Source organism: Octopus sinensis, linkage group LG3, assembly GCF_006345805.1.
Source record: "Octopus sinensis linkage group LG3, ASM634580v1, whole genome shotgun sequence".
Lineage (NCBI taxonomy): Eukaryota > Metazoa > Mollusca > Cephalopoda > Octopoda > Octopodidae > Octopus > Octopus sinensis.
Genome location: NC_042999.1, coordinates 100,654,708 through 100,675,754, shown reverse-complemented (window position 1 = coordinate 100,675,754; position 21,047 = coordinate 100,654,708). Strand labels below are relative to the sequence as shown.

General features: G+C 35.0%; 1 long non-coding RNA gene across 1 annotated transcript; it reads left to right on the top strand.

Annotated features, from left to right (window-relative positions):
- The first annotated feature begins 899 nt into the window (after window positions 1-899).
- On the top strand, window positions 900-17,359 carry LOC118762526. The gene is made up of 3 exons (XR_004998282.1): window positions 900-984; window positions 3,957-3,958; window positions 17,347-17,359. It is a non-coding gene; the product is annotated as an uncharacterized LOC118762526 (long non-coding RNA).
- The last annotated feature ends 3,688 nt before the right edge of the window (window positions 17,360-21,047 follow it).

The window sequence follows — 21,047 nt, the reverse complement described above, 5'->3', positions numbered from 1 at the left end:
TTCAAAAAAGTATGGACCAGTGATGGAGCTTTTCCAACAGCACCAGACCATTACTTTTGGGCTGTGCAGCTCTCTCGAATTTTCAAGAGCCAAATTACAACAGTGCTGTTGATTCACTATGCCACTGAGATGAGAATGAGCTTCATCACTCATTAACAAAATGAGGTTATCATTTACCTCAAAAATTGCTTTCATCTGATGTGTGAAATTAAGCTGCTGTGCATAGTACCATGGTTTCAACTGTTGTCCAGTGACCAGTGACCAAATTGTATGAGTTTAAATGCAAGTCTTCATACAAAATATGCCTTACCAATCAATTACTGATGCCAAGTTCAGTGAAATGCCCCCAAACAGAGTGATCTGGACTCCATATCAAAACTTGTCTAATGCATTCTACTTTTTCTGGGGTCTGTACCATTTATGGTGTCCCTACCGGTCTCCTAGTCATTAGTATACCTTGTGTACAAAATGCATTCACCCAATGTAGGATTGTGTTATGGGTGGGAACAGCCTGATTTCAGTGAGTGTTGAAGTGGTGCTGAAGCTCATGCTGAACTGCTGTGACAGACTTGTTATTATTCATGTAACTATCATAGGCAAACACGCAATGCTTTATTGTCCATAATGCCATGGCTTCACCTGAAAATATATATATATAGATATATATATATGAGTGTGTGTGTAAATGTGTAAGCTGTCTAAAAGTTCATAAGTCAGGGAAAAATGCATTTGTATATCTGTTGATAGAGTGGGTATATTATCCGAAGTGTACAGTATTATATGTATATCCATTACAGCTGATCTTGCCAATCGGTTTCATGTTAGGGATTCAACAGAGTGTTAGGTAAAAATCTGATTATGCAGCCCTATGCTCATCAGAGGTAGCTAATATGGAGATAGCTCTCTATTGTTGGAGGTGAATAGACACATCCAGTTTGTGATTGCTGTGAAAAAGATGATGAAATGAAATGAGTAGCAGATTGAGTTAAGAGTTATGTCCCCTGATACCTAAGCATCACCATTGGGGTGGTTATGCTGTGAGTTGGTAAGAGTTTTCTTGAAGTATTTGTGGGAAATGTCTGTGTCCTTAAGTTCCTTGTGGGAAAATGTCTGTGTCCTTAAGTATTCTTGTGAAAATGGAATTTGTGTTGTGGTACTATATGTATAACCTTTGCAGGAGATGTGTGGTCATATACATCTCTGTTCGTTGGTGTGTTTTCTTTTTTTTATGTACTGGTTAAGTTTGTGGAGCCTTCATGCGTGCATGCAGTGTGTGTAGGGATACAATGTGTTCGAGTTTATATTGAAGGTGTTGGAAAACAGTCTATTGGGTAGGTGTCCGCTGTGTTGGGGCGTGCATGTCTGTCTGTGGGTGGATTAGTGTATACTCTAGTCAAACTCTTTGCTGGACATCAGGGTATTGGTGGAGGACCGAAGTTAGAGGACTGATGATTATAATCATGATGAGACATGCAGGTATGATAGGATGTACTTCCTTTCATATGGGCAAGGATTAAAAATTTTACTTCTGCTATTCAGGATGCTGAGTGCTCTTTAAAATCACAACCTGCACTTCTTGCTGCTATTGAAATATGGTTTACATTTCTCTAGAATCTTCCACTATGTTGTACACAGTGGTGCTTTCTTCCAAAGACAAAATGTACTTGGCCAGGGTTGTGGCATTATGTTGCTCTAGGATGTTGAAGGAGGACTTGTGGTCATTATAGTAGGTTCTGAGGGGGCCTTCAGTTGCTTCCACATACTTTTGCACATTTGGTTGCCTATTTGGTCCTATGGCTGTTACCTCTGCCACTTATATAATGGTCTCCATGTTACAGTGGCTGTTCAGTGGACATGTTATGTTACCTCTGCATGAGCATCCTGCATCTATCTCAGGTATGGGCCTACCTACTAAAATCTGTTTTACACTGGTTGCACAGTCAAGGGAAATTCTCAGGGTATGCCTATTGAATACTTTGCTGAACCTATTTGTATGGTGGAAGTGCTTATCCACTAAGTTAAGAAAAATCTTACCAACTCGAGTTTTTAACACTTAAAGAGAAGGGTAGTGTGAACCACAACACTTTCTGGTGGTGCTTTCTCTTGTTGGGGGTTAGAGGTTGACATGTAACTAATTTTATCCATGAATTGTTTGATCATTTGAGTTTGGTATACTGTAATATGGCTTTTATTATTTCATATTTTCAATATCATGATTCTTCATTATTTAGAGCTTTCAGTATTCAGATTTTTTAGTCTTATAATGTTCAGGTTTGTGATGTGTTACATTGTAGTATTGAAGAATCTGATTGGCACTCCATGTTCATCCATGTTTCTCTGATACAAAAATGTAGTATGAAGAATGAAGTACGATTCCCCTACCTCTCAGGTTCTCTTGCAGCATTGGCTTTCCAGCTGGGTTACATCCAAAGGCTACCTGTCTAATCTCTGGCCAGAACCTAATGTCAAATTCCCTTCAGATCATACGTCCACACATATCCATACACCATGACCGTCCCGAAGCAAAGAAGCCCATGCTAGTGCTATCTCCACTCATGTGACCTCCCTCACTGCTGGCCTTCCAGTAGGGGGCTTCAGCCATTGATGTCACTGACCCTATATTTCTAGTTCACCTCATCCCCCACAGAAAACAAAGATGTAGTATAGCATATTAAGATTTGTTAGTATTACCAACTTAGTCATACAGCAGAAGTTTAATAGCATAGACAGATTATGTCTTTTATACCATTCCATAGCTAAATTTATTTTAAACATTTGCTGTGTACATTATTTTTTAAACTTATTTTCAATAATTTTACATATTTAATAACAATGGGAAGGCAAAGGAAAGTGAACCAATAATTTCTTATGCACAATTCAGTAACACTTTTTTAAAGAGTTCTTTCATTTCTTGTATTCATCATCATCATCATCATCGTCGTTTAACGTCCGTTCTCCATGCTAGCATGGGTTGGACGGTTCGACCGGGGTTCTGGGAAGCCAGAAGGCTGCACCAGGCTCCAGTCTAATCTGGCAATGTTTCTACAGCTGGATGCCCTTCCTAACGCCAACCACTCCGTGAGTGTAGTGGGTGCTTTTTACGTGCCACCTGCATGACTTTTAAGGTGACAAGGGTAAAATAAAGAGTGTAATTTTCAATGATGTTCTCCCAATGAAAGACTGTATATTCAGTATCATCAATGTGAATTTTTACTACTTTATGAATTAAAGACTTCAGAAAAATACAATTTCCATAGAAATAAATTATGTATTTTATGGTTCCCTGTAAACTTCCAAGAATCTTATAGTTTTCAAAATTATGATATTTCTTTTAGAGGATGATTACCATAATATTATAAAAATCATGTTGCAATTATTCCTCGCAATCTTTTAGGAATATATGTATGTGTAAATGTATGTATGTGTGTGGGGGTGAGGTGCATGTGTATGTATATTCTTTTGTTCTTTTATTCTTTTACTTGTTTCAGTTGTTTGACTGTGGGCATGCTGGAACACTACTTTGAAGGGTTTTAGTAAAACAAGTTGGCCTCAGGACTGACTGTTTTAACGCCTAGTGTTTATTCTATCAGCCTCTTTTGCTGAACCACTAAGTTACAGGGACATTAATATCAGTTGTGAAGTTGTGATGGGGGACAAACACAAACACAAAGACACACATGCTTAGATATATACATATGCACACACACACATATATATTATATATATATATATATATACATATATACATATATATATATATAAATTTGAAAAAAACACCTTTTATCAATTCAATATGAAAAATTAAATTGCATATTATAGAAAGATTAAATATAAGATAAAACATATAACGATGATTAAATAATGTGCAAAATAATAAATAAAACGTATATTTTTGGTAGAGTAACAACACGTGTTTCGTAGCTATATTTAAGAAATGATAATAGTAAAAATAATAGTAGTAGTAGTAAAATCACTTCAATATAATATAACCACTCTTCAGGTTAAAGATAACAATAATAAAATAATTAATTAGATAAATTAATAAATATATGTAAAAGTCTTAATAAGTAGGAAGGCAAACAAACCACAAATCTCTTCAGGTAGATGGCCCTGCTCTATCTGTAGAAAAGGTGTAGGTAGAAACTCCATAAAATGTACCCAATGTAAGCTATGGATACATAAGAGGTGCAGCAATATCAAAGGAAGGCTAACTGGGAAGAGGGAAGATAGTTTTTGTGTGAGTGTATGTGCAGGTATGTATACTCATATGCATGTGTATGTAATATATATGCATGTATGTATGTATCTCTCTCTCTCTCCCTCACTATTTTGTCAGTGAACAGGTCATGGTCTCAAAGCATTGAAAATATTTTGGCAAATTAAATTTAAATGTTGAAGTGAATCTAACGTTTTTTGTGTGTTTCTTAAATGGCTTATAAACACCTTTCACACTGCAATTGTTTTCATTCCAGCACACAATCTCAGATCCGGTCGTTTGCTATGCAAGTACATCTCTGAAATATATATAGGTTATGGGGATGCAAACACACCAACACCAGTTGTCAAGTGATATTGTATATATTATATATTGTGTTTTTTATCATGATTTTATGTTTTTATCCAAGATAGTGATAAACATCAACATCCAATGCAATAAACCTGAAAATCCTTAAGAGATATACCTCTCTTAACATGAAACCAATGGTGGATTGGTTAACCCACAAATAAAGAATATTTAACTACCAATGCAGTGTTGAGCACTCATTCTCACAGTTTGCTATCAACACGATATCTATCTATCTATCTATCTATCTATCTATCTATCTATCTATCTATCTATCTATCTATCTATCTATATATATATCTATATATATATATATATATTATATATATATATATATATATATATATATATATAACTCCAAGAAAGTTAGGGGTTGTGGATCCAACCCACTAAGGGATAATATCTATCCAATATACTGTTGGTATGATACCCAATTATTAATACACAATTGTTTTTTATTGCATTGCAATTAACTTACCTAGTGTATTAAATGGGTGAAGGTAAAGAGATATTTTGCCATTAATTTATTTTGCAAATAAGAAAATGGAGGAGCACAATAGTTGATTCATCAACTTTAGGACATTTGTCCTAAAGTTGATGAACCAACTATTGTGTTCCTCCATTTTCTTATTTGCTATATATATAAGAATATGAGTTTAAAGGGATACGTTATCTGGGCAGATACCACACTGGCTTTCAGTTAAGTTCCAATTAACAGCTAACCACTTCGATTGGTATTTAACTTCTGCAACTACTATTTGTTGCTAGTCATTCTGTGAATTCTTCCAATGGGTTATTCTGTGTATGCTTCGCTGGACTGTAAAAATTGTCTGGAGTATATATTATTATTGATAATAAAGAGTATGGAGACTTGTTCATCCACAAAATTTATTTTATAATTCTATGCGCAATATTATAATGACCTACGTGTGTTTCCACTGCATTGACTACTCACAGTTGCAGATGCATCCTTGCATTATTATCAGTGCTGCTTCATCAGGGTTCATCCACTTAGTCATCCTTAAAGTGAACTTAATGAAGAGCATTTTTGTTAATTAGTGTTATGCAGGAAGTGGAGGGGTGTTATTTATAGGCATGCCTATCAGGAGAAGTAAATTTTTGTTAGTGTTCTGCAAGAGATGGAAGCGTGTTATTTATAGGCATGCCTGTGTTGTGCGGGAGTTAGAGGGATGTTATTTATAGACAAGCCTATCAGGTGAAGTAAATTTTTGTTAGTTGGTGTTCTGTAGGAGATGGAGGGATGTTCTTTATAGGCATGCCTACCAGGGGGAGTAAATTTTTGTTAGTTGGTGTTCTGTAGGAGATGGAGGGGTATTCTTTATAGGAATGCCTATAAGGTGAAGTAAATTTTTGTTAGTTGATTTTCTGTAGGAGATGGAGGGGTGTTCTTTATAGGCATGCCTACCAGGGGAAGTAAATTTTTGTTAGTTGGTGTTCTGTGGGAGGTGGAGGGGTGTTATATATAGGTATGCCTAACAGGTGAAGAAAAGTTTTGTTAGTGTTCTGTGGGAGGTGGAGGGGTGTTATTTATAGACATGGACAGACTGTCTTTTCTTTAATAACAACTCAATTTTGGAGAATTCTTTACTTTTGAGTTTATTTCCAGTTCTCATTTGGAGTCAGTTCCAATTGCCACCAAGTAATTGTTCTACCTTCTTTGGAAACAGAGATAGTTACAGTAAATCAAGAATTTATATTGAATGGTATTAAATATGCCCTTATTCATTTTTGTTGTTCAGGAATATGCCACTGACCATTCTGAAGTATTTCTCTTAACACATTTTCATTTCATTTACACCCTGTGCACTCTGTCTGTCTCTCTCTCTCTCTCTCTCTCTCTCTCTCTCTCTCACACACACACACACCACACACACACACACACACACATGCACACAAAAATTTGTATGTGCATATGCATGTGTATTCACAAGATCCAAACTACTTTTTTTCTATTGATTTTTCTCCTTGAAGGTTCAGATGAAGAAATAGCCTTTAGGTTTACTGAGATCTCACAAATAAACACATATAGGCATATATTTACACTCACCTATACCTACAGAAGCAACAGATTATATACAAGTGACAGTTGTGTTTAGAAATACACATAAATTATGACTTGGACATAGACAACATATATTGTCTATTTTCATTACTTTCAGAATTTCCAGCATAGCTAAGCTACAATCATTTGAGTGTTAGAGGGACAAAAAAAGAAAACTATTACTCAAGGGAGAAAAAAATATATATCTATGACTGGAAAAGGTATGTATTTTTACATTAATAAATATATTTAATAGGTATTTTATACACCTTTATAACTGCTGGTTGAAGAAAAGTGATGGCTTTTTTGTCTGAAATAAAAAAAAATTGTTTTACATACAAAATATTGAACAAACTACATTATAGGAAATATAATTGTAAATAGCTTTTCCAATGATGTTCTATTGAAATATTGATAAGACAAAAGCTATAAATTCTGAATTGAAATTTCTAAGCAAAAATTTAAATAGAAGTTATTGAGTAATATTGTTCATAAAATTTCATAAATTATTTTTGTCTTTTGTTTATGATTTCATTTCAGAAGCAAATATTTTAGAATGAACTCAACTTTCTGCTTATATCAAAGCTAGATTTTTGTTTTAATTATTACACATGATAACATTTTTTTTTTCAGTTTTAAAGATTTATAGAGTGGGATTCCATTTTTTTTTAATGTTATCTGTTAAAATAATAATTATCGACAAATATTAATTGTTTCTTGTAGATATGAAACAATAATTCATTATCAACTATTGTTCTGATCCATATGTGTTACTAAAAAAATATAAGTAAAATATCTATTCCTAAAATGACATAAAAAAACTACATGAACCATCTGGACTCTTACGACCTTGGGTTTAAGCTGAAAACTGTTAGTGAGAAATTTGAAGTAATCATCCATTTTTTTTCTTACTGGTGCACTGCATTCAAGAGCTTTAATCAGTCATGTTGACCCTATTATATTTATTTCAGTGTGGTACTTAATACTTTTATTACTTTTTTTGATATTCAAATACACTCTCTTTGTTTCAGTTAATTTTGAAAATAATGAAGAATATTGTAAGAAAATATCAGAATTGTAAAATATATCAGAATATTGTCATTATTAAACTGATTTTTGGACCAAAAATTAATATGAAATTTTAATGGGAAATTTTAATTTTGCTCACTTTAAACATGAATTTTAAACCACAGGTGTCATCTCAAGTGGTTTAGCATCAAAAGTGTAATCTATCAAGCAGGATTTTATGAAATGATTAAATCACATTTTTGATACACTGGCATACACCAGTATTTATAAAATCAAATCTAAAAGCAAAGTGAATGAAATGCTAAGATAATATAATACAGCACAGCCAGTTGTCATGAGCAAATATAGTTTGATAACATGTGCTATGCTTTTATTAAGTGTTTTAGGTGCCTTTGTAGTTGTGAGCAGTTGACCTGACAGGACAACCAGAACATAATAGCTTGAAAGACAGGAGGCTGCACCAATACCTAGCTGGTACTTATTACAACTGAACAGATTAAAGCAATGTGAAATGAAGTACCTTGCTGAAGAAGACAAGCTACCCAATCCATGATTATAAGCTGAACATCGAAACTTCTAGGCTTAGTGTCTTCACTAAGATGTCTATTTCTTTTTTTTTCTTTAATAATTACAATTGTAGTGAATTGAAGTAGCTACTTCATTTAGGTAATAGGCAACAAATTTACAGTTCATGCCTGATTATTGTCCGTCTCCTTTATTATGGCCAAATCACTTAAATTCACTGATCAAGCTCATCTGTCATTAAGTAGGTACCCCAAAGTGAGGTTTGTTCACAGTTGTAGCAACCAGAGACAGTAGCATTGCAAGATTGATTAGTATTTTGTTGATTAGCTATACTGAGTTCAATCTTCTTATGGATCCTGGGGAAAGCAATAGAAATCATTTCAGTGTATTCCTTCAGTTGAATCACCCTATGATGTCCAGTACTTCAGGGATCATCTGACAAATCAATAATATCACAGAACTAATCATCACCGTCATAACTCCAACATATTTCAAATTTATTACTTTGGCAAGTATGTTATGTCCACTCTTTGCTAAAAAGGTCTAAAAACCTCAAGCATGTCCAAAGTCATTTCTCATATTGGCTGAAATGACTAAAATAATATCAGTCATTGAGTTATTTTTCTCTTTTTTCCTCACAGCATAAGTATTATTAAGATAGCAACTTTAATTAACTTCGCTCAGTTACCAATAATCATTTTACAAACTCTGAAATAGCTAAGTAAAACCGAAGCCCTAAAAACATGTCATTTATGTTTATGCCCCTGCAAACAATCTGTCCTTGATGAATCTCTCCCCAACAACTCATCTTCCTAGCATCCCTTCTCTTCACTTGTGCTCATTCCCTGCATTCCCTCCTCTCCATCTCTCACTCTCCTTTTGCAATCTCATGTTCTTACCTGTCCACTTACACTATCCAATCCTTTGTAACTTAACTGCTTCAGTGTTTGTAAAATGATTATTGGTAACTGAGTGAAGTTAATTAAAGTTGCTGCATCAACCAAAGTAAGAAATTAATTATTAACTAATTATGAATTAGCATATTAAAATAAACAAATCTGAGGGGAATTACTCATAGATATCTTCTTGAAAAAATAATAGGTAACTAATTGCTTTCATATTTAATGTATGAGCAGTAAATAATTAAAAATATATACCTTCTTGTAACTTGAGGGTAGGTCCTGATACATCTTTTCTATCTTCTTTCTCATCCCTCTCCTTTCCATCTGAGTAGCCATATATCTCTTTTCCTGCAAGACACCTGCTTCTGTCCCTCTATCGTATTCTAATGTGCCATCACTTGGGACAAAGCCACTCCACTCAATACTACTACACACACACATGCACACTTAGTTGAAGGATCTTGTCTAGCAAGTCACTTAGTAACCACACTAGTGCTGGTGCCACATGAAAAGCACTGAGTTCACTCTGCATGTGGTTGATGTTTGAAACTATGCCTAAACAGACAATACAGTTTGGTGCAGTCTTCAAATCTACCAGTTCCTGTCAATCCATTCAATCTATGCTAACATGGATATTAAATGATGATGATAGTGATGAGACCGATGATGATGACAACGATGATGACGGCAATGATGGTGGTGGTTGGTGGTTGTGATGATGATGGTGGAAAGTGAAAAAGCAAAGTTAACTCTAATTAGTATTTGAACTTAGGTTATAACCGGGCAAAATATATACTGTATGGTATTTTCTTTAATGCTTTATTGTTTATGGGTATAATAAAGTTTGCATCACAATCATATTGTTTTGGGGTTCATCATGTGTACAGTACCTTGAGCAAGCATCTTTAAGAGGATAAAACATTGTAGAGATTGTAAAAGAATAGCAGAGAGAGAGAAAGAGAGAGAGAGAGAGAGATGAAAATTTGGAACATAAGATTGAATAGTAACTGGAATAGTCAGTTAAAATTATAAAAATATATAACAAAACACTATGTGTAACAAATGTTTTATTTGTCTATTGAAAATACAGCTATTATTTCTTATGTATTCAATATTTATGGTTGGAATCATATTCTTTAAAACTTTTTTTTACTTAGCTATCACTTCATATAAAGAATATAACAGAGATGAGGATAAATGTACATCAAACCAATAAGTTATAATCTGTCTTGAAAAAATGAAAACTTTCAGTCAAGTGATGAAAAATTAATAACCAAGGAGTATTACTTTCATGAACAATTTTCCTGTTTATGGTATAATAAGAGGTTTTAAATCTTACAGAATTCTTTATGAACACACAGTAGAGAGACATAAAATTCTTAATGATTTGAATAGTAGATATATAATGATAGTATTTCAAATTTTAAATGGTTCTATAATCATGATTGTCAGTGGAGGTGAAATCAATTGCATTGTATATTATATTTCTATTTACAGTAATTTTTAGAAGAACATTGTATAAGAAACATGAAATGAATGATTCAAGAAATGTAATACTAAGACTGTCCTGGCCTTAAAGCAAACCAGCCATCCTATAGAAGAGTCAAAATTTACTATGTACTACAAAGGGAAATCACTCTCACCATCAGTTAGCTGATTGATTTGAAAGACTTGAGTGTTTTGTTATCTTCTGTGCATGCAACTGGAAATCAGTCGTGAATATTTATTAAGGAAGGAGTTTTTGAAATCAAAATTCCATAATATGTTAAAGCACAAAAACTTTTTCAAATATATAGAAACATCACAGTTGGTACCAACAGAAGGGAATAGCCATATCTTTGTTGTCTTTTCTTCATCAGAAACCTAAAGCAGATGGTTTCAATGACTGATTCAATGATGTATAGAGTAAATCGGTTTCCTACTGCTTCTCCAATATCATGGTATAATGTTTTTGTTATAATCCTTAAAATATTGGAGTTATGTAATGCCCACATTGGTATACAGTATACTTGGTAAAACTAATAAAGACACGACTATCTCTGACCATCTACTATGTACTCTGATACTTTAGATACAGTTTTTTTTTTACTTATAGTGACTAGGTTACTCCATTCGTCATGTGGGAGGGGTGTACCATTTTTACTAATTCCCTATAACATTTCCTCTTTTAAGTTTTTCTTAGGAAGTGTTATTTTATTTAGCAAATTTTTTTTTATTCACTCCATCTTCCTGTTTTGAGTTTCTTTTATACATCATTATCATCATCATCATCATCGTCGTCGTTTAACGTCCGCTTTCCATGCCTGCATGGGTTAGACGATTTGACTGAGAACTGGCGAACCAGATGGTTGCACCAGGCTCCAATCTTGATCTGGAAGAGTTTCTACAGCTGGATGCCCTTCCTAATGCCAACCACTCCAAGAGTGTAGTGGGTGCTTTTATGTGCCACCAGCACAAGGGCCAGTCAAGCGGTACTGGCAACAGCCACGCTCAAATGGTGTTTTTTACGTGCCACCTGCACAGGAGCCAGTCCAGCGGCACTGGCAATGACCTCGCTCAAATGTTTTTTCACACTGGTAACGATCACGCTCGAATGGTGCCTTTTACATGCCACCGGCATGGAAGCCAGTTAGCTGCTCTGGCAACGATCACGCTCGGATGGTGCTCTTAGTGCTCCACTAGCACGGATGCCAGTCATCGAATTTGATTTCGATTTCGATTTCACTTGCCTCAACAGGTCTTCGCAAGCAGTGTTTAGTGTCCAATGAAGGAAAGGTATGCATAAGTGGGCTGGTTACACCCCTGGCATAGGCCACAAGGTTATGGTTTCACTCAGCTTGCCGGGTCTTCTCAAGCACTGCATATTTCCAAAGGTCTCAGTGGGGCCTAATGTTCGAAGGTTGTGCTTCACCACTTCATCCCAGGTCTTCCTGGGTCTACCTATTCCACAGGTTCCCTCAACCGTAAGGGCGTGGCACTTTTTCACACAGCTATCCTCATCCATTTTCACCACATGACCATACTAGCACAGTCGTCTCTCTTGCACACCACATCTGATGCTTCTAAGGTCCAGCTTTTCTCTCAAGGTACTTACACTCTGTTGAGTATGCACACTGACATTACACATCCATCAGGTCATACTGGCTTCATTCCTTGCAAGCTTACAAATGTCCTCAGCAGTCCCAGCCCATGTTTCATTGCCATGTAGCATGGCTGTTTGTACACATGCGTCATACTGTCTACCTTTGTCACCAGCAGAGGTAACAGCTCCCTGAACTTTGCCCAGGCTATTCTTATTCTAGCACCTACACTTTCAGTGCACCCTCCCCCGCTACTGACTTGGTCACCTAGGTAATGGAAGCTATCAACTACTTCTAGATTTTCTCCCTGGAATGTGACAGAAGTTGTTCTCTGCACATTTTTAGTGTTTATTGCTCCTGAGCATCTGCCACATACAAATTAGCCTTCCTTTGATATTGCTGCACCTCTTATGTGTCCATAGCTTACACTGGGTACATCTTATAGAGTTTTTATCTATGCCTTTTCTACACATCGAGCAGGGCCATCTACCTGAAGGGAGTATGTTTTCTTTTTCTCTCATTTGTATGCCTGGGTTCAATTACCTGCAGTGGCGTTGGTACTTGAAATGTATCTTACAACCATTCCATCAATTCTTCCAACTTCTTTGGTTCACTTTCCATTAATCTCTTTTTCAGTTGGTTCCTGTGTCTCTTTTGTATGCCTTTTCTACTTTCTACTCAATACATCATTTTACACTATCTTTCCAACTCTGCTTTTCATTCTTGTATGTCCTCATATACATCTCTTCACCAACTTTAAAGAATCTTGCTATGTTTTCCCTGGCACTTTTCTTTTCTTGCCAAGTAGCAATTTATCAAAGACTGATTTTACTTTCCTTGAAAACATCAGCTTCACTGGTGATCTACCTACTGGTGCATTTGGATTTGGTATCACACAGTACACTCTTAATAACTGTTATAGAACTACCTCATCCATGACTTTCTTATTTGATTTTCCAAGGGCTCTTTTGAAGGTGTCGACAAAGCATTTTGCTTGTCCATTAGATCTGGGATGGTATGGCACCTTTGTCATATGTTCTACCATGAACATTTCACAAATTTTTAAAATTCTCTAGACACAAATTGCATTCCATTGTCAGACACAATCTTGTCTGGGATGCCAAATCTTGCAAACAATTCATGTAAAAAATTCATCACAGTTGAAGAGGTTGGTGTTTTACACTTGCAAATTTCAGGTCATTTCGAAAAACTATCAACTACCACTATGTAGTAAGAATCATTTAAAGGGCCAGAAAAATCGATGTGTAGTTTTGACCATGGAACATCTACTTTTAGCCAAGTTCACTTTTTATAGTGGGCAATTTTTCATTGTGCTTTGGTTTACATACAAGTGTTCCATACTGTTTTACTGAAATTTTTTGTTTCAGTCCCTCAGCTGCATTTGAACCTTCGACTGAACTGACTATATTTCCACACAAAATACTTATGAGCATATTCCATATTTTGAATAGCTCCATCCACTCTGTGCCAAATAAATTAAGTAAACATTTTAACACATATATCTTTGCCTTTTTTCGTTTTTGGATTGGGTTTGCAAGATTCTTTATATGAGTTCGTGTGTTGAAGCATATTCTGTTGAGTCTGGGGAGAGTAATTTTCTTTTTGTGCCTTATAATGTAACACACTCACTGTTAAAATTTCCAAGTGTATTACATTACAAGCACAAAAAGAAAATGACTTTCCCCAGACACAACAGAATTTTCCTTTTTTGTTTGATCTTGAAATGTCACATTACTTACAATTTCACCGAAAAAATATAATCTTTTTTCCCCTAACACCATGTGCTACTTTTTTTGATTTAATTAATTTTGGCTTACTGACATATTTCCAAGTTTTTTCGTTTATAATGGTGATATCACTTCCAGTGTCTAATTTCTTTTTAATTTCTTTGTATTTCTGATATTCACCTTCATGAATTTCCTCATCATTATATTACCAATTTCTTCCAATGACATAATATTTATTCTTTCTCCTTTGTTCTGACGTTTTGTCATCTTCATTCTACAGTGAGTCTTTATATGTCCTATATTTTCACAAGAAAAGAACTCTGCTTTTTAAAATGGACAATTTTTCCTCAGGTGTACACCTCCACATGCAAAACACGGGTTTATTTCCTGATTTTTGCCATGCTTTTTAGAAAACACTTTATCTCTATTCTGATTATTTCACACTTACTTTACTTGGAAATAATCTTTATGTTCAATTTCCTCTGTGCTGTGTCTTAATTTGACTATCCTTTCACATTCTTCTGACACATGTTGTAGGGTTACCTCTTGATTTTGTTCCAGTTTTGCAAGAATTCTTGTTCTTTTGTGTCCTTTCCAGCAGTAAGTTCCTACGTAAAAATCAGGCATTTGAACATATCTGGCATTAGTTCATCCAGCTTAAACTTCTTGCATTCCCTGTTTACTCTACCGGCATGTAGGCCTTGTCATTGTTTTTCTCTATGTTCTGACATTTCCAGCATGTGTTGAACAATGAGCTTTTTCCACTGTAAATTTTACTGAATATATCCATTGTGTCATTAAAGTTTATGTACAAAGGTTTTCTTGGGACTACATAATTACGGTATTGTTCATGTTCTGTTGCCACCAGTTTTCTCAAGATTAAGCGTGTTTTCATTTCGTCATTCCAACCTTTACGTTCTTTCTCGAAGATTTGCTCATATTTTCTGTAGTATGTTTCAAAGGTAACTCCTTCAACAGGTTCGTATTTGAACACTGTTAAGGAGTTCAGGACACAGTCTGGTGAGAACACATATTTTGAATTTCTTGACGACTTCATTAATTGCAACATTTGTTGCTGTAATAGTAATTGTTGTTATTGTTGTTCTTTCAGTTGTTGTTGCTGTTTCTGCAACTTGAGCAAACCAGCCAACAAATTTTCCATAATTTTTATGATTTTGTTTGGTAAAATTCACACAAGGCACAGGAGTGGCTGTGTGGTAAGTAGCTTGCTTACCAACCACATGGTTCTGGGTTCAGTCCCACTGTGTGGCACCTTGGGCAAGTGTCTTTTACTATAGCCTTGGGCCGACCAAGGCCTTGTGAGTGGATTTGGTAGACGGAAGCTGAAAGAAGCCTGTTGTATATATGTATGTATATATGTGTGTGTATATGTTGTGTATCTGTGTTTGTCCCCCCAACAACGCTTGACAACAGATGCTGGTGTGTTTAGGTCCCCGTAATTTAGTGGTTTGGCAAAAGAGACCGATAGAATAAGTACTAGGCTTACAAAGAATAAGTCTTGGGGTTGATTTGATTCGACTAAAGACGGTGCTCCAGCATGGCCACAGTCAAATGACTGAAACAAGTAAAAGAAATAAAGAAAAGAAAAAGAACAAAACTTTGTAAGTTTGTTAACTTCTCATGAGTTGTATTCCTCATAGAGTTTATGAAATTCTTGTTAAGTCTATTAATTCCTCGTCGCCACTGTTATAATCCTTAAAATGTTGGATTTATATAATGCCCACTTTGGAATACAGTATACTTAGTAAAACCAGTAGTAAAGACATGACTATCGCTAATTGCCTACTATGTTTTCCGGTACTTCACGTACTTCTCTTTACTTATAGTGACTAGGTTATTCCATTCGTCACATGGGAGGAGTGTACCATTATTACTAATTTCCTACAACAGTTTCTCTTACTGCATTGCTAGCTAATAACACACTCACCAGTTGTGCAGTTTCTTTTGCTTATATATCTATTTGCAGTTAGACAGTCTTAACAAATGAGATGTACATGTCTTTCTTAGTGTCACAGCTCAAAACTGATGAAGGAATACAAACTAAGCTGATAACATACGATATTGATTTTTCACAGTATATTTTTTTGAAATTTAGTTAGTCCAGTTGAGAACATATTTCAGTCTTCTTTCATCCTCTCAATAGAGAAGAAAAAGAGAGAGAAAAGAAAGGAAACATTCAATCAATCAATTTTTTTTTTATTGTAAGTCAAAAAAGCAGAGTATTATTATCTCTTATGATAAAAGGCAGATTTTCTCTGTCTGTTCCCATGTTGCTTTTTTATACAATTCTACAATATAGAATTTCTTCAATTGAAATTTACCTATGATTTTTCCAAGTAGATTCGATTGGTTCATGGCATGTAAAGTTTTTTCAATTTGACCCCCAATTAAGCAAAAATTCGAGAAAACTCAATATTTTACGATTGGCCTCTCTCATTTCAAGTGGTTTACTCCTGCTATTACCACCACACTTCTCCTACTTTCTCTTTGCAAGTGTGCAACTATTAAAGTGAAAGTATTATATAACAGGATGAGCCATTAATAGTGGTCGTCCTTTTTGCTAGAGGAAGATCCGCTATGGTCTTATATGCTACACCCTGGTTTTCAGTTCATATTAATCAAATTAATATTCAATTTTTCACCCTTATTATGTGTGTGTGTGTGTATTAGCAATTCGTATAAAATTGTATCAATGACTTGAACTTGAATAAGTGGTTTCACATAAATGGGGATAAATTAAAAAGGTTTGTTATTATTATTACTGTTCGACTATTGTAATCACATTTGTTGGTTCCTCGTCAGGGAAATGTTGTTGTGTTGCATTTGTTAAATAATTGTAAACCGTAACCCTCCCCCTTTCGGAGAAGGGGCTTTGGTTATTGTTTAAAAATTGAATTGTGTCCCTGTTTGGGGAAATTGACAATATTTTCACCGTCTTTACGGAAGCATTTTTGTTAAAATGCCTTCGATAGAAGAAAGTCCAAAAATGAATTTCGCTGCAGCCATACACTTCTATATAAGAGGGAGGACAAGATCCAATTGATTGAAATTGCAAGAGATGGGCCTACAATTCCAGTCTGTTATATATTTTGAGTATTGTTATCACTAGCGATATTAAGATATAACTTTGTATTTTGTATTTTATGTGTAGATGTATATATATAGATGTACATGTAATATGTACACACATATATATATATATACACATATATACATGCATAATATATCTACCCATACACACATACGCACACACACACACATACATAGGGGCAGGTGTGGCTGTGTGGTAAAAAAAACTACGTTCCAAACACATGGTCCTGGGTTCAGTCCCACTGTGTGGTGACTTGGCATGTGTCTTCTGCTGTAGCTTCAGACCAACAAAAGCCTTCTCAGTGGATTTTGTACATATATACAGGCATACATACATATATATACATGCATGTTCTATATTTTATAAATTACCCATATTTACTTACCCATGCTTCATTCCCCTCTTGCCTACATAGGGCATCCATTCTCTTTTAACACAGCATGAAGTTTTGTAACAGCACATCCGCTGCCGTTCGTAAAAAACGAAGAGACCCTATTCACCTGCGAACGTTTTACACTGCCTTCCATGACTATCAAATTCTTACAATTATGAGAACAATAACACGGCTCTTTTCAAGGCAACCTCGCATTCAATTCTTACACCATTCTACGAGGGGGTAGGAATCCCTTTACACGGCTTTCTATACACTTACAAATACATTCATCCGCCGTAAACTTATATCAATATTTGCCTGAATAATCATCATAATTCAGTGCAATCATTAACAGTACTTTCAAGCAATTCAGCCCCGAGCATCGCCGGGCAATTCTGCTAGTCTATGATATTTGTACCTCTCCCAACAACTAGAACATCTGTAAGTCAGTATATGCAAGAATGAAACCAGGAGCATAGGATTATTGTGACAAAGGAAACTCTGTGGACCTGTTTTAAACCCCTGATAACTTGTCAGACCAACCACTGAAACAATCTCATGTATTCTGGCATAGAAATGTGAATGCTATGTCATAATGGGTGGTTGAGTCTAATGAGGGAAAGTAAAGGGGACTCTCATTAAATTATATTAATTGATAGGAATGTTGTCCATTTCAGCAGATTGTTTGAGTCAATATATGGTAGGATTAATATTAAGTATGTTTGCTGAACTTCCTACCACCACAAACCTTAAAAGGTGCCCACTGTCTACGTTTGCACAACACGAAAAACCATTCCTTAATTTATGACTAAGTAGAGAGGCTTCATTCTTTGGTATTCCAGGCTGTTAGTCACAGATGAAACCCAGTTTTATCCCCATTATTTACTTGGAGCCCTTCACTCTCCTGAATGGTTCAGTTTCCTCACTTGGAACACACCCAGTTTCATTGAGGGAAATTCTTATTACTTATTCCATCAGATTTTCTAAATCACGTAACCATCCATCATTAGCTTTGGAATTCATAATGACCATACACCTTGCTAATTTGGTAGCAGTATTTTAAATTTATGCACCACAGAATTTGTTGTCACAGGATAGATGCTTCATTGATGGATAAATCACTTTATCATGGCTTCATCATTTGAATATTTTGGGACCTGATTTCTTTCTTGCACCAACAGATGATTTAGAATTTGCATTAACATTTATTCAAAGAAAATATAATGAGTTTATCTTGCTTCTTATTATGTCCCACTCTTCACAAACTCTTGTCACTAAAACACCATCTAACTTTCTTATAAAATCCAGTCACTGGTTCATATAGAACTACAAGGATAGGACCCTTCTTCAGAGTTTTACTCTCTCTTGACAACATGATATAAAATAAAAGCTGAAAGATGCTGGAATGGAAGAGTATATTTCTTAGAGAAGTGAACAAAAGCAAATGTAAAAGCATATAATAAGGTTGTTGTATACTGGTGAATATTGCTCACCTTTATTCCTTATTTTTGTGAATTCCATTATCCTTCCATCTACCTAATACATTTCAAAATAAAAGTGCTTATAAAATGTAGTGCATCCTTCAAAACTTCCATGCTTTCTGAGATTCGCCAACACTACACCTGATTTTCTTCCCTCCATACACACACAAGCATGTGTCTGACTCATGCATTGTCCCCTTTCCAGACATTTGTACATTACTGCATATACTTTATACGCACTTTCTGACAAGTTGTGGTGCACCTGAGCATTGTATACAATAATTTCATTATTATTTAACAACTGCAATATTTCATAACAAAGGACAGAATCTTTAGTTTGCTCATTATGATCTATGAATATTTTTGTAATGAATTTATCACACTTTGTAGGTATGTAACACTCATCTAGCACATCAACAACACTGACACCTCAAGATTCACAGCAGGGACCAAAGGAACCAATACTGGCAATAAATATTTTACTTTAGACTTTGTCCTGCTTATTCAATATTCAGATTCACAGGAGAACGGTTTAAGAAAAGTTACTATAATTTTTTTTATTCAGGCTATTGACTATGTTCGGAAATTGCTTTGGAAGCAGTTGGTAGGGAACAAATAAAATCAAAGAAAGTGCTCACTGTTACTTATAAATCATTGTAACTGAATTTTAATTTTCAGTGGGCCACTTCACCAATTCTAGCATTTGCCTTCTCTGTTTATACTTTTTTTGACTCAGAGTTTACTGCTCGTTTATTTTCATTTATATTGTAGAAATAAACTGAAATTGAGAACTGAAGAATTGGCAATTGTCCAAAAGTTTAAGTTGATAAAAATTTGCTTAACCAAGTTGCTTCCCTTGTTGTCTTTTCTGTATTTATTGAAATAATATTTTCGAAGAACAGTTTTATTCACAAACATAAACTGATGATTCTGTTCTGTCTGGGGAGAGTAATTTTCTTTTTGTGCCTTATAATGTAACACACTCAACGGTAAAATTTCCACTTATTTCTTATTTCTATATTCCTGAAATTTTCATTGCGTCTTGCAACCCTCTCAATAGTCACTATTGAAAAGGTTGCAAGAAGCAACGAAAATTTCAGGAAAATAAAAATAAGAAATAAGTGGAAATTTTACCGGTGAGTGTGTTACATTATAAGGCACAAAAAGAAAATGACTCTCCCAAGACACAGCAGAATATGCTTCAACACACAAACTCATATAAAGAATCTTGCAAACCAAATCCAAAAACGAAATATAAACTGATGAGAGACAGTTACTTAACGTACGAAAGCAACTTTTCAAATTATGGCATTCGTTGCTTTTACTCTTCAGAAAATACACGGTAACCTCAAATGAGGTTTATAGTACGATTAGGTTTATTAATATTTTATTTATGACAAGGACTAGCCCTGCTTGTATAGATCTATGATCAATTGAGTTCCAGCTAAGATCATTCAGTGTTACGAGTATAGCGTATATAAGAGTACGTTATCAAATGTATGCTGCCACTCAAAAGACAGTATGGTGTGATTTAAGAAATTTAACAGTAACAAACTGGTGGAGCTTGTGTCCCCACCTTTTTTTTTTACAATGCTGTAATAAATACCATTAAATATTTATTATGTAGATTTTATCCTCAATTTATAAACAAATTTTTGAACAGTAACGAGTATTCAGCTAAATGAAAACAGGTTCCATAAACTGGTAAAGGAGTAATCACTTAGAGACTACTCCTGTTCAGCTTAGAAAATAAATCTCTCAGGAAACTCCATAGGCGCAGGCGTGGATGCATGCTAAGAAGTATGCTTCCCAACCACATGATTCCAGGTTCAGTCCCACTGGGTGGCAACTTGGGCAAGTTTCTTCTATAGCCTCAAACCAACTGAAACCTTCTGAGTGAAATTTGTAGTCGGACACTGAAAGAAGCCAGTTGTAAATATGTATAAATATATATGCGTCATTGTTCCCTACAACCGCTAAACTAGTGTTGGTTTGTTTACGTCCCCACAACCCAGCGATTCGCAAAAGAGACTGATAGAATAAGTACCAAGCTTTAAAAGACATAAGTCCTAGGGTTTATTTCTTCGACTAAAACCCTCGAAGGCGGTACCCCAGCATAGCCGCAGTCAAAAATAACTGAGACAAGTAAAAAATAAAATATGGTATTTAAG